The sequence below is a fragment of the Podarcis raffonei genome, chromosome 7, assembly GCF_027172205.1.
Source record: "Podarcis raffonei isolate rPodRaf1 chromosome 7, rPodRaf1.pri, whole genome shotgun sequence".
Classification (NCBI taxonomy): Eukaryota; Metazoa; Chordata; class Lepidosauria; order Squamata; family Lacertidae; genus Podarcis; species Podarcis raffonei.
In genome coordinates this window covers 12,033,708-12,047,849 of record NC_070608.1, presented here as the reverse complement: position 1 = coordinate 12,047,849, position 14,142 = coordinate 12,033,708, and the positions used below count along the sequence as shown (strand labels likewise).

Sequence of the window (14,142 nt, the reverse complement as noted above, 5' to 3'; positions counted from 1 at the left end):
TGGATATGTTCCAATTTTGCTACCAGTTGTTGGCATCCATCTGTCTCGAGAGACAATGGAGTGTGCCTCCTGGGGTGAAGTCAGCAAGCCTCTGGAGCGCAAGCCTGGGCAGTGTGCCTGGAGGTCCTGGGCTGACCAGACAATAAGATCCCCTCACAGCCTTGCCGATCTGGTCCAAAGGAAAGCAGAACAAGACGTTTGACACCAGCTCGGCTGCAGGCGTTGCAGGAAGGAGACGTACAAGGCGCCATCCAACCGTCTCCACTCCAAATTTGTGTAGAGTTAGCCTTTTCTTCTCCCACAAGGAAACCACAGGAGGAAAGAGTTACATTGAAGGGCCCTTTGGAGTAAATCTGACTTCAGCACTGGACCCCTTTGCTGTTCTCAGTTCTTTGGCACCGCAGTTATCAAGAAAAACCCAAGAGATCCCCAGCTAGATGTGAGCTCATTTTGACCTTGGGCAGAGTTGTTTTGTCTGCACTACTACTTTCCTGTCGCCGTTTCCTCCTCCTTCGGTGTAAGCTGTGCTTCGGGGAAGGGTTGCAAGCTCAGCAGCAGAGCACATGTGTTGCATGCTAAAGGAAAGGTCCCTAGTTCCAACCCTGGCATCTCTTGGCACCCTTGCCCAAAACCCCAGAGAGTCACTACCGGTACGTGTGGACATTACTAGGCTCCATGGGCTCATGGAGGCACAGGTTGCAGCCACAGCAAAGGGGGCATTTTTCCATCTCCGCTGTATCAAGCAGTTGGTCCCTTACATTTCTCGCCCTGATCTGGCCACAGTGATCCATGCAACAGTCACCTCCAGGCTTGATTATTGTAACTCGCTCTACACGGGGCTGCCCTTGAAGCTGACCCAGAAACTCCAGCGGGTGCAGAATGCCGCGGTGAGGCTCCTTACGGAGTCCTTGCCGCGGGATCACATTCATCCAGTGCTTTACCAACTGCACTGTCTCCCGGTGGAGTACAGGGTCAGGTTTAAGGTGCTGGTTTTGACCTTTAAAGCCCTATGTGGCATAGGACCCACGTACCTACGGGACCGCCTCTCCTGGTATGCCCCGCGGAGGACCTTAAGGTCCACAAATGACAACATTTTGGAAGTCCCAGGTCACAAGGTGGTTAGATTGGTCTCAACTAGGGCCAGGGCCTTTTCAGTACTGGCCCCGACTTGGTGGAACGCTCTGTCACAAGAGACTAGGGCCCTGCGGGACTTGATATCTTTCCACAGGGCCTGCAAGACAGAGCTGTTCTGCCTGGCCTTTGGTTTGGACTCAGTCTGACCTTTATGTTTCCCTCCCCTTATGGTTTTGATATGGGCTACTTTTAAAATGAGGCTGCATTTTAAATTGCATTTTAACCTGTATTTTAAATTGTGGTTGTTGTTTTTCCCCTATTATGTTTTTACTGTAATTTTACTAGTGATAGTCGCCCTGAGCCTGGCTCTGGCCGGAGAGGGCGGGGTATAAATTATTATTATTATTATTAAAGACCTGACTCCGCAGGCGACGACTTCCTGTGCATTCAGGAAAAAGGGGTCTTCTCTGTAAATAACGGCAGGCAAAAGGTTTGAAGGAAAAAGCAAGTTTGTAGAATTAATCACACAGGTGCCCCATCCCTCCTTCACGAAGCCCCTCCATCAACAACCCTGTGAGGAAGGATAAGCAAAGAGATGTTGGCCCAAGGTCCCTCAGTGAAATTCACGGCTCAGCAGCGTTTAATTCGAACGCAGCTCCCAGCTGTACTACATTACAAAGCATAATCCTTGCCATGGCAAAATCATTTATTTTATTTGCAGGCCTTTTGCCCAGTTAAGGCAACATTACCTTAGTAAATATATGAGTGGTTTCGCAGCACAATCCTTCAGGACTAGGGTCTCGCCATCCAGACTGTGACCTCCCCTCTTCACCTCCCACACGAAGCAATCAGGGTTTTCTTTTTGCTTTCCCTGCCCCCCAATGGCTTCTGTTTCTGCCAGTGTTAATGCATTGCTGCCATTTGGATGCTCTGGGCTTTCATTTCTGCATGAATAACCCTCTTTTAGCTTCACTTGGCTCAAGAGCAACATGCTGATCTATTGCCTTGCTGGCAAGCAAAATGGATTGCCATCTCCGATTGACTGGAGGAACCCAGAATACTTCCAGGGCACCCAACGCTTGACAGGTTCAGACCTTAAAAGAATGGCAGGTCTACCAAAAGCCCAAGCCTGGTACAATCTGCAGCCCACAAGTTCCTGCCCTTTACTCCTAGCCAGAGAAGCAACGTTACTCATGCAAATGCTAATGGCTGTATTCCTTTTTAAGAAAATAGCAGCAGTGGCACACGCACTGCAAATCCAGATAAGAAGCTCTACGTAGAAGGGTAGGCTTTCACCCAGACTGGTGACTGGGAGCAGCCGCCGAGACCATATAACACCGGTCTTGAAAGACCTACACTGGCTCCCAGTACGTTTCCGAGCACAATTCAAAGTGTTGGTGCTGACCTTTAAAGCCCTAAATGGCCTCGGTCCAGTATATCTGAAGGAGCGTCTCCACCCCCATCATTCTACCCGAACACTGAGGTCCAGCTCTGAGGACCTTCTGGCGGTTCCCTTGCTGCGAGAAGCAAAGGGAACCAGGCAGAGGGCCTTCTCGGTGGTGGCACCCGCCCTGTGGAACGCCCTCCCATCAGATGTCAAAGAGAACAACAACTACCAGACTTTTAGAAGACATCTGAAGGCAGCCCTGTTTAGGGAAGCTTTTAGCTTTCAATAGGTTGTATTTTAGTGTTTTGTTGGAAGCCGCCCAGAGTGACTGGGGAAACCTAGCCAGATGGGTGGGGTATAAATAAATTATTATTATTACTTCTGACGTGCCAGACAGTGGTGAAGCTTCATGCTCCGGCACTGGGGGGGCGGAGAGCAGGCGGGGGCGGAGCTGGTGCACGTCCTGGGGGCGGGGCGCCCATCGCCAGCCGCGATGGCACCCTGCCAGGATTGCGCTGCCAGGGGCGGTGCGCTCCCCCCACACTCCTCTTCCTCTGCCAGTGCTGCCAGAGTCTTGATCTAGGTGGTCCCCCTCCTGCAGCTATTTGCATGGGGTGGGAAAATGCAATGCAAATAGCAGCTGCTGCTGCTGCTGCTTTATTTACCTGGTTAACATTCACGCAGGTACCTAACTGCATGAATATTGCACCTGTTGCGTCTGAAACTTGGAACTCAGGCTCACCTGTTCCCCAATGGCTCCTGCTCCTTTAGCACAGGGGTTGCCAACACCTGCTATCCGCAGGCACCAGCGCAGCTTCCATTGCCTCCTAGGCAGTGTTTGAAATTAGCCAGGTGCATTTTGCACCTGCCTATGGACCACTTGCAGGGATGCGGATGGCGCTGTGGGTTAAACCACAGAGCCTAGGGCTTGTCAATCAGGTCAGCGGTTCAAATCCCCGCAACAGAGTGAGCTCCCGTTGCTCGGTCCCTGCTCCTGCCAACCTATCAGTTCGAAAGCACGTCAAAGTGCAAGTAGATAAATAGGTACCGCTCTGGCGGGAAGGTAAACGGCGTTTCCGTGCGCTGCTCTGGTTTGCCAGAAGTGGCTTAGTCATGCTGGCCACATGACCCAGAAGCTGTACACCGGCTCCCTAGGCCAATAAAGCGAGATGAGTGCTGCAACCCCAGAGTCGGTCACGACTGGACCTAATGGTCAGGGGTCCCTTTACCTTTACCCTATGGGCATCTTGAAACCAGGTGAAGATGCCAGGATGGAGCCTGACATGGGCACCATCTGGAGGTGAATACTTGGGGATCCTTGGATCTGGACTCATTCCACGCACTAATACCCTACGTGTGGAATTCTATCCATTCTACTTCGTCCGGACAATCGGAATGAATTTCAGAAATGCTTTTTCTGAGCAGCCTGAGCATGAGTGGTGAACGACGTTATAGGTAATTGTTGTTGCTTGTCTTCACTTACCCCTTGCCTTGCTCACCGTTGTGAAAAATATTCTTACATTATGAATGTCGGAATGGGTCAATATATATGTGTCCCTAGACTTTTCTCCTTTAAATTCTCAAAGCTCTCAACCTAGCTCACGTGTCCGTGAAACTCACCGGCTGACCTTACAGTCCAGTGTTAGAAACTCAGATATATAATATAATCCAAATTGATTTTCTCTGGAGTCAAAGATATGACTGGGACAAACCTTGTTATGTTGAGTTCGTATTTTGCACAGTTTGTATAGGGTGTCTGTTTGATAATATGTGGTTTGCTATGCCTATTAAAGGATCTTTATTGATATAATCGCCAAATGGCACTTTAAACCTAGTTTATTGTCGCTATAATGGAATGCCTAGGTGCCATTTTTTCCTCACTGAAGCTTGCTGCTGTTGTCATTATTATTAATTTCATTTCTGTGCCGATTTATATTTTAAAGAACAACCCTCAAGGCGGTTGGCAACACATTAAAACATCAAATAAAAGCATCCAGAATAAAACAAATTCAAGCTTCAAGGAAAATATTGCAGATCATTCTCTAAGGGACATTTTGCTTTCCCCAGTTGCCATCTGGCATCCAGAGATCTATAATTATTATTATTATTATTATTATTATTATTATTATTATTATCCATACCCCGCCCATCTGACTGGGTTTCCCCAGCCACTCTGGGCGGCTCCCAACAGAATAAGAAAAACACAATAAAACATCAAACATTTAAAAACTTCCCTAGACATGCCTCCAGGTGTCTTCTAAAAGTCAGATAGTTGTTTATTTCCTTGACATCTGATGGACCTGCACCAGTTGCAAAATGTGCCTGGCACATGGGTAATTTTTAACACTGCCCTACACCACAGGGCTGTTGTAAGGATAAAGTGGAAAGCCCCGAGAGGAAGGAATAACTGATGTCCAAACTGTCAATATTCCACTTCTGGTTTTATGGCACAACTGTCAGAAAACTACACCCAAGAGAGGGGAAATGAAGCTCAATTGCTGCTATGCTACACACCACACCACAAAGGGAACTTATTGCAATGGTGTTGACCACCTTGAAAATGGTTGGTGCAAAAGCCATGAGAGGGTTCTCAAGAGTTTCAGTCTGATGGGGAGACTATTTTGATGCAGTAACGTGGGAACCTAAAGACAGTATTTCAGGTATTCACAAGCACACAGAGGTTACCAAAAAGGGCGAGCATCAAAGTTGTGGAAGATGAATACCTGGGGATCCTTAGATCTTGACTGTTTTCACACATGGTGCCCACATCGCGATTTGCCGCTTCTGCATGTGACATCATTCTGAGCACCTGGGCATGCGCAAGTGGCGAAACCCAGAAGTAACCCGTTCCGTTACTTCCGGGTGGCCGCAGAGCGCAACCTGAAAACGCTCAACCTGAAGTGACTTTAACCCGAGGTATGACTGTATTCCCGTTGTGGTGACTGCAACGCAGGTTGTATTGCAGGGGGTTAGACTAGATGACCCTTGGGTCCCTTCCAACTCTAGGATTCCATGAGGGTTAGGGTGTTCCTTTGGCGATTAGCTTATATATCTGAGTTTCTAACCCTGCTCTAAAGCCCAAGTCCATGTCCACTTGCAGGCCAGCCTGACCCATGTTTAACAGAGAACCGAGGCTGTTGGATCTCGGCAACAGATATAGGAATCTGGAAATGCAAACAGGGAAGACTGGAAAGTCTTGGGGCCCGGCATCTGCTGTGACATAAGGCGATAATCTGCTTTTGTCCAAATGAAATCTAACCAGCTCAACCTACGATAAGTAGCCTAGCATGTGGTGGATGCTAACACATGGATAATTACAACCAGAAACACATTAAAAAGAGAGAGGAGGATCAGTGTTTGGGCTGCAAACCTACAGCCACTGTGAAACAACTACACACAGCTTAACGCAGTTTAGTAGCTGATATAACCTGGGCTGTTGTGTATCATGAAGAGTTAGTGTGGCACATAACCAGCTATTACGGGAGACCCGGCAGATTTAGATTAAAATCCGCAGGGCAGCCACATAATTATTTTCGGGCTTCCACCTATAAAAAGAGGAACAACTGTTAGCTAGCACTCCTGGTTTCTATGGGGCTTTTAAATTTGAAAAGCACTTTCTAAAGTTTGCATGAAAACCCAACATTGCAAGACTAGGATTTCCCCTCACTTCCTGCAGTTCCCCAAATCTGCTCAGGAGTGGAGCCATGCAAGGGGATGGGGAAAGGGGAAAGCCCTGTTGTGCAAATGGATGGACACATTTGGATGTCCCCCCCCCACGTTATTTGATGTTGCCTTCAAACTGGACCACACTGTTATTCTCATATCACACTGGACGTGTAGCGAGGATGAGGACTAGTGACTTGGCTATAAATGGTCACATCAAAATTAAAATGCAGCAAAGATCTCAGTTCATCCCATTAGGCTCATCCTGCTTCAACTCAGACCCAAATCCTCATCTAATCTAACTTTTCATTTGGCTCCATTGACTATCAACAAAAAGGCGAAAGTGGTTGCCTGCAAATTTCATCCACTTCTGCAAAGAAATGAGAAAAGTTTTAGGTTTTCCCAGTAGTGATGTATGGAAATGAGTGCTGGACCATAAAGAAGGCTGATGGCCGAAGAATTGATGCCTTTGAATTATGGAGCTGGAGGAGACTCTTGAGGGTCCCATGGACTGCAAGAAGATCCAACCTCTCCATTCTGAAGGAAATCAGCCCTGAGTGCTCATTGGAAGGACAGATCATGAAGCTGAGACTCCAGTACTTTGGCGCCTCATGAGAAGAGAAGACTCCCTGGAAAAGAACCTCATGTTGGGAAAGATGGAGGGCACAAGGAGAAGGGGACGACAGAGGACGAGATGGTTGGACAGTGTTCTCAAAGCTACCAGCATGAGTTTGACCAAACTGCGGGAGGCAGTGGAAGACAGGAGTGCCTGGCGTGCTCTGGTCCATGGGGTCACAAAGAGTCAGACACGACTAAACAGCTAAACAACAACAAGGAAGAAGAAGAAGCAAGTTTTACAGGCACCAAGCACAGAAGCCCCTGAACCTACTTGTCTGACATTTGGCAGGCTTCCCAGAAGGGGTGGCTAATTTCACCCCATTTTTGCCCATTTCCGACAACCGGGGGTGGGATCCCCAATGCTAAAGAAGCCTCAGTTTTTCCAAGAGTTAGGCATCAGATCCCAGCTGAAGTGGGTCACACCCAAAGTGTTTCAAGGCAAAGCAGTTCACTTTCCATGGTCCCAAGGCAAGATCTCAACCAGATCTCCTTTCCAGTGCCCATCCCAAGGCTCCTTCACTTCCCTGAGTCATCCTGAACCCGTGCTACTGTGGGCACATTCTGTACCATAATAGTTTTCTGCAGTCTGAATCATATTTATTTAGGGGGATGGGTGGTGGCTGGCCCGTTCTGTCTCCGCCCGTGGCTTAGTCCTGAATACATCTGCTAGGTTTTGGGCGTGTTTGTACAGTGGTACCTCGGGTTACATACGCTTCAGGTTACATACGCTTCAGGTTACAGACTCCGCTAACCCAGAAATAGTACCTTGGGTTAAGAACTTTGCTTCAGGATGAGAACAGAAATCGTGCTCTGGCAGCACGGCAGCAGCAGGAGGCCCCATTAGCTAAAGTGGTGCTTCAGGTTAAGAACAGTTCCAGGTTAAGTACGGACCTCCGGAACGAATTAAGTACTTAACCCGAGGTACCACTGTATTCTAAATCGGAACTCAAGTTAAATGCCATCCCCAGTGGATCTCACAACAGCTTTCAGGTTCTGTCTGCCTTGCAAGTGGAAAAGCCATTTGCATTCCCCAGTAGTTGTTTTCCAGTGACACCCATCATGTCTTTACAGCAGGAAGGAAGTGCAAAGAGCATGTGGAATTTCTGGCCAAGGCTGTACCACTATTGCAAACATGTGAGCCTCACAAACACAAAAGCATCCATGACTGATGGCCATCCAAATCTGCTTAACCTCCAAGGAAGGAGAGTCAACCACATTTCGTGGGAGTCTCGCTGTTCCTTTGCCAGTATACTTCTCTATTTAAAAAGGTAAAGGGACCCCTGACCATTAGGTCCAGTCGTGGCCGACTCTGGGGTTGCGGCGCTCATCTCGCTTTATTGGCCGAGGAAGCCGGCGTACAGCTTCCGGGTCATGTGGCCAGCATGACTAAGCCGCTTCTGGAGAACCAGAGCAGCTCACAGAAACGCCATTTACCTTCCCGCCGGAGCTGTACCTATTGATCTACTTGCACTTTGACGTGCTTTCGAACTGCTAGGTTGGCAGCAGCAGGGACCGAGCAACGGGAGCTCACCCCGTCACGGGGATTCGAACCGCCAACCTTCTGATCGGCAAGTCCTAGGCTCTGTGGTTTAACCCACAGCGCCACCCGCATCCCACTTCTCTACAGTGGTACCTTGGGTTAAGTACTTAATTCGTTCCGGAGGTCCGTACTTAACCTGAAACTGTTCTTAACCTGAAGCACAACTTTAGCTAATGGGGCCTCCTGCTGCTGCCGCAGCACGATTTCTGTTCTCATCCTGAAGCAAATTTCTTAACCTGAAGCACTATTTCTGGGTTAGTGGAGTCTGTAACCTGAAGCGTATGTAACCTGAAGCGTATGTAACCTGAGGTACCACTGTATTTACATTAATCTTAATTATACTGGAAAGTCTTCAGTTGTTACTAAACAGTTTCTACTGGTAGCCTTTAATCTTTCTTGTAAACCGCTTAGAGCAGTGGTTCCCAATCTCTTTTTTTGGCCATGCCCCACCTAAGCATCTCTAAAATCCTGATTGCACCCCACCCCCCGGGACATATAATTCTTATTATTCAAAAAGTGAACTCCTATTCACGTGGAGGAAGCCTAAAAGGCCATTAACTGTTAATAACTCATTCTCGATTTGCCCCCCTGTGGGGGGGGGGGCGCCACACATTGGGAACCATGGGCTCAGAGGTTGTCCTGCAATCAAATGGCACATATATTTTCTTAATGTTTGGGGGAAATGCTTCAGAATAACTAATATGTGAATACTGTCGCCCTTATTTTACCACTGGAAAAAGCAAAAGGACTATTCGAGAGGTGACTTTCATACAGGTCTTGACTTCGTCACGTCAAGGGATGTTTGGTGACAGCAGGTGAATATGTGGATTAATATAATATTTCTTTTATTTATACCCCACCCTTCCCGGTTCAGAAAACCAGGCTCAGGACTGAGCAGCGGGAGCTCACCCCGTTGCGGGGATTCGAACTGCCGGCCTTCTGATCTGCAAGCCCTAGGCTCAGTGGTTGCAACCAAGTTTCTAGTAAATAACTTTGCAATGGTTATCATGCAGTCTATTACGTTTGCGTGTTTTTTCAAGTTAGAGAACAAGGCATCCCTCCCAAAGCAAGCGACGGAAGAGACTCGCATCCCACTGAGATGCCTTGTAGACTTTTCTTGAAGCCACTTTGCCATTTCACCTCCTCTTTCCAGTCCTCCCCCTCCCAGCTGGGAATCCTCACCAGTTTCCCAAGGCTGAACAGCCAAGGCCCTATAAATCAGGAAGGGGCATCTATCAAACTGCCAACACCCTTTCCCTCTATTCCCATTATCCTACCCTCCCCGTCTCCTATGAATGCAAAACAGGCCCAAGCTTCTGTTCTTAACGGCCCACAATCTCATGCACACTTTGCATGGCATAGGGGACAAAGGTGCAATAAAAATAGGGGTGGCTACTAGGATCCGGCTGTGGGGTTGCAGCTCCACATGGCACATAATCCTAACAAAAACAGTGTGATTCAAAAGCTTTTGTGATGGTTGCTTTAGACACACACATTGAAAGCCCTACCGCATCCAGTGGTATCTTGGTTCTCAAACTTAATCTGTTCCGGAAGTCCGTTCCAAAACCAAAGCGTTCCAAAACCAAGGCGCACTTTCCCACAGAAAGTAATGCAAAACAGATTAATCCGTTCCAGACTTTTAAAAACAACCACTAAAACGGCCATTTAACATGAATTTTACTAACTAACGAGACCACTGATACATATAATGAAAGCAATATGTACTGTACTGTAAAATAAATAAGAGCATTGTAGATGATAAAAATTAAAATTACTTACCTACGGGACCGCCTCTCCTGGTATGCCCCACAGAGAAACTTACGGTCTTCAAATAAAAATATCTTGAAGGTCCCAGGCCACAGAGAAGTTAGGCTGGCCTCAACTAGAGCCAGGGCTTTTTCGGCTGTGGCTCCGACCTGGTGGAACACTCTGTCACAAGAGACTAGGGCCCTGCGGGACTTGACATCTTTCCGCAGGGCCTGCAAGACAGAGCTGTTCCGCCAGGCCTTTGGCCAGGGCACAGCCTGACTCCCTCCCTCGGCAATCTTCGCGGAGCTCTGGCCCAATAGTGGCCAGTGGCTTGAATTTAATTAATTTTATAATGAATGATTTTAGAGTGTTGTTTGTGTTGTACTTTTGTATTGTTTTATTGTTGTTAGCCGCCCTGAGCCCGGCTTCGGCTGGGGAGGGCGGGATATAAATAAAATTTATTATTTATTATTATTATTTTTTCCCCCTTATTTGCACTGATGATAGTTATTGTTTGGATGGGAGGCCTCTGATCCATTTCCACAGTCACACAATCAATCAATCAATCAATCAATCAGTAGCTGAACTGGGTTCCACACGGTCACAAAAACAAATGAACCAAAAAACCCTCAAAAGCAAAAATGCAAAATAAATAGCAAAAACAAAAGCTCCAAACGTAATCCGTTCCGGAAGTCTGTTTGACTTCCGAAATGTTCAAAAACCAAAGCGCAGCTTCCGATTGATGCAGGCGCCCTGGAAACAATAGCCGACAACCGCAGTGGGCGTTCTGCTTCCAAAAAACATTTGGAAACCGGAACACTTACTTCCGGGTTTTCGGTGTTTGAGAACCAAGGCGTTTGAGTACCAAGGCGTTTGAGAACCAAGGTACCACTGTACGCATAAACTGCTTTGTGCTTTGGAAAGTTGTTTGTTCCCTGTACATACGAACAGCACTTAAGAGATCATTGGTGTGAAATCGAGGAGCAGGTCTCAGTCTCTTTTTTGGGTACCATTGTCCAAGCTCCCAACAGTTTTCACTGCTGATTTCAAAAGCGCTCTGAACTTTTGGCTCCTTGGGAGTTCCTGAGCAATGCCAGCTACTAGGAGAGCATGAGATTCTTAATCTCAGGGTTGAGAGTTCGAGCCCCGTGTTGGGAAAGATTGCAGGGGGTTAGACTTGATAACCCTGGTTCACCCTTCGAACTCTGCAATTCAGTGATTGTAGGGATAACTGTGTGGGGTCTAAAGACCCATTAAAAGAATTGATCTAATCTTTGTATGGCGCTTTCCCAACAAAAGTGCGCTCCACACTGAGCAGCTGACTGTACAGTGGTACCTTGGTTCTCAAACTTAATCCGTTCTGGAAGTCTGTTCCAAAACCAAAGCATTTCCCATAGAAAGTAATGCAAAATGGATTAATCCATTCCAGACTTTTAAAAGCAACCCCTAAAACAGCAATCTAACATGAATTTTACTATCTAACAAGGCCATTGACCCATAAAATGAAAGCAATAATCAATACACTGTACAGTGGTACCTCGGGTTACATACGCTTCAGGTTACATACGCTTCAGGTTGCAGACTCCGCTAACCCAGAATTAGTGCTTCAGGTTAAGAACTTTGCTTCAGGATGAGAACAGAAATCGGGCTCTGGTGGCGAAGCAGCAGGAGGAGGCCCCATTAGCAAAAGTGGTGCTTCAGGTTAAGAACAGTTTCAGGTTAGGTACGGACTTCTAGAACGAATTAAGTATTTAACCCGAGGTACCACTGTACTATAAAATAAATAAGACTGTATTGTAGATACTTTTGAGAACCAAGGTACCACTGTTACAACAAAGCCATTTGCATTTAGGAACTTAAACATTTCCATTAATGTAATCAAACCATAATGCCAAATATTTAAATGAGCAGTTAGTGCAGTTCAATACAAACTCATAATAATTCAAATAAATTATTTCCCTTTTCTATTATTATTATTATTAGCCTCTGCCCATCTGACTGGGTTGCCCTAGCCACTCTGGGCAGTTTCCAGCATATACAAAAATAAAATTAAACATTAAAAACTTCCCTATACTGTACAGAGCTGCCTTCAGATGTCTTCTAAAATCAAGATCCCAGGATGAATGCATTGAATAATTTACTTAATTGCCTTTATCTTTGAAGGGGCTTAAGGTGCCATACACAGTTCTCCTCTCCATTTCCTTCCTCACAACAACCTTGTGAGGTAGGTTTGACAGAGAGATGGTGAGTCGCCCAAGGCCACCCAGCGAGCTTCGTGGCTGAGTGGGGATTCGAACCCTGCTCTCCTGGGTCCTAGCCCAACGCTCTAACCAATACACCACAAAGGGACGGAAAAAGCAGCTGCAGTTACTTCCTCCTACAAATCTGGGACAGTTCGCATCTTCTGAGCCACATTTGAAACTGGCCTAAGGGGGTTATCTTATACAGAGTCAGATCACTAGGTTCATGTACCCCAGTATTGCCTACACAGGCTGGCAGTGGCTCTCCAGAGTTCCAAGATACCTTGGATTGAACCCTGGTCCTTCTGCATGCAGTGCAGGTAGCTTGCCATTTAGCTATCGTCCCCCTACAATACTGAGCAGGCCCTTGATCCATCCAGTTCAATATTGCCTACACGGGTTGGCAGCAGCTCTCCAGAGTTTCAGGTAAGAGGCTCACCTGAGGATGCCTTGAATTGAACCCTGGTCCTTCTGCGTGCAGATGCCCTGCCATTTAGCTATCGTCCCCCTACAATACTGAGCAAGCTGTTGATGCATCCAGCTCAATATTGCCTACACGGGTCGGCAGCAGCTCTCCAGAGTTTCAGGTAGGAGCCTCATCTGGAGATGCCTTGGATTGAACCCTGGTCCTTCTGCATGCAGTGCAGGTGCCCTGCCATTTAGCTATCGTCCCCTACAATCATGAGCAGGCACTTGATCCATCAAGCTCAATACTGCCTACACAGGTGGGCAGCAGCTCTCCGGAGTTTCAGGTAGGAGCCTCACCTGGAGATGCCAAGGACTGTACCTGGGGGCCTTCTAGCAGCCAAGCAGATGCTCCAACACGGAGCTCAACTTCCCTCTCCCCGCCTCCACCAGAACCAAAGGAGGAAGAAGAAGAAGAAACAGCCATAATATTTTGCTCTTCCTCTATTCTGCCGCCTGCTAGGAGGTGATCAGAAAAGGCTACCCATGCAAACCGATCGAATTCTGCACCCTGCAAGGCAAGGAAGGATGCAACCCGAACCCCACTTACCTGGGAGTAAGCCCCACCGACGTCAACAGGGCTTACTTCCGAGTAGATCTACGCTGTCAGGAGTTGCACCCCACGGGGTCAGAGTCCCCCCATTGAGCCGCACCGCGGAGGATCGGGTCGCACGTACGCAAGGAGCGAGGCTGCAACCCTGCGCTCGCTTCCCTAGCAATATAAATGCATCCTCCCGGAGTCACCAGGCAGAGGATCGGGCCGCACAACAGCATGCATGCAGTTTCCACCCCCTACACACACACACACCGCCAAGGATCGAGGCCACAACCCCACGCAGGCTCCCCCGGGAGTAAAGAGCACCCACTGAGCGACACTTCCTGACGAGGAATCCGCACGCGGAGGATCGGGCCCCGACGACCGCACATCAGCGTGGGGATCGGGGCCTGAGAAAGGCCTTGCCAATAGGAGGGGAGGGAGGCTGCGCTGCTTTGTCACCCCCCATTCATTGGGAAAGGTGCCCCCCCCACTCCCCATTTTGCTTCCCCCTTATAAATGAGGCAGCCTGGAAGCCGCAACGCTCCGCTGCTCCCCACCCGATCCCTCGATCCCTTTCCCCATAGTGATGCTCCACCGCGTTCGCTTTGCGCTGAAACCGGTTTGAATGACTTCAAAGACGGAGAGAGGGGCGAGGAAGCGAAGGGAAGGCGCGACGGTGTTGCAAATCAATGCAATGCCAAATAAATGATAATGCAAAAAGAGTAATAATATTAATAACCAGGTCACACTCACCGTTTCCGCCGCGCGCGGATCCGAGGGAGCGGGGTGGGTGCCAAGCGATCCGCCGAATTGCAACGGGTGGCGGCCAGGAGAAGGAACCAGATTTCTGCAGCCTCTTTTGCAAAAA

The 14,142-nt window shown here is 48.0% G+C and overlaps 1 protein-coding gene across 2 annotated transcripts in view; it reads right to left on the bottom strand.

Moving 5' to 3' along the window:
- CYRIB (CYFIP related Rac1 interactor B) overlaps nucleotides 1-14,142 on the bottom strand; it is a 70,378-nt gene extending 56,236 nt beyond the window's left edge. Inside the window, exon 1 of one of the 2 annotated variants that reach the window (XM_053395305.1) lies at nucleotides 14,028-14,142. The gene's annotated coding sequence lies outside the window, so the exon portion shown is untranslated. The remainder of the gene's footprint in view (nucleotides 1-14,027) is intronic. The other variant, XM_053395303.1, reaches the window with a different exon arrangement.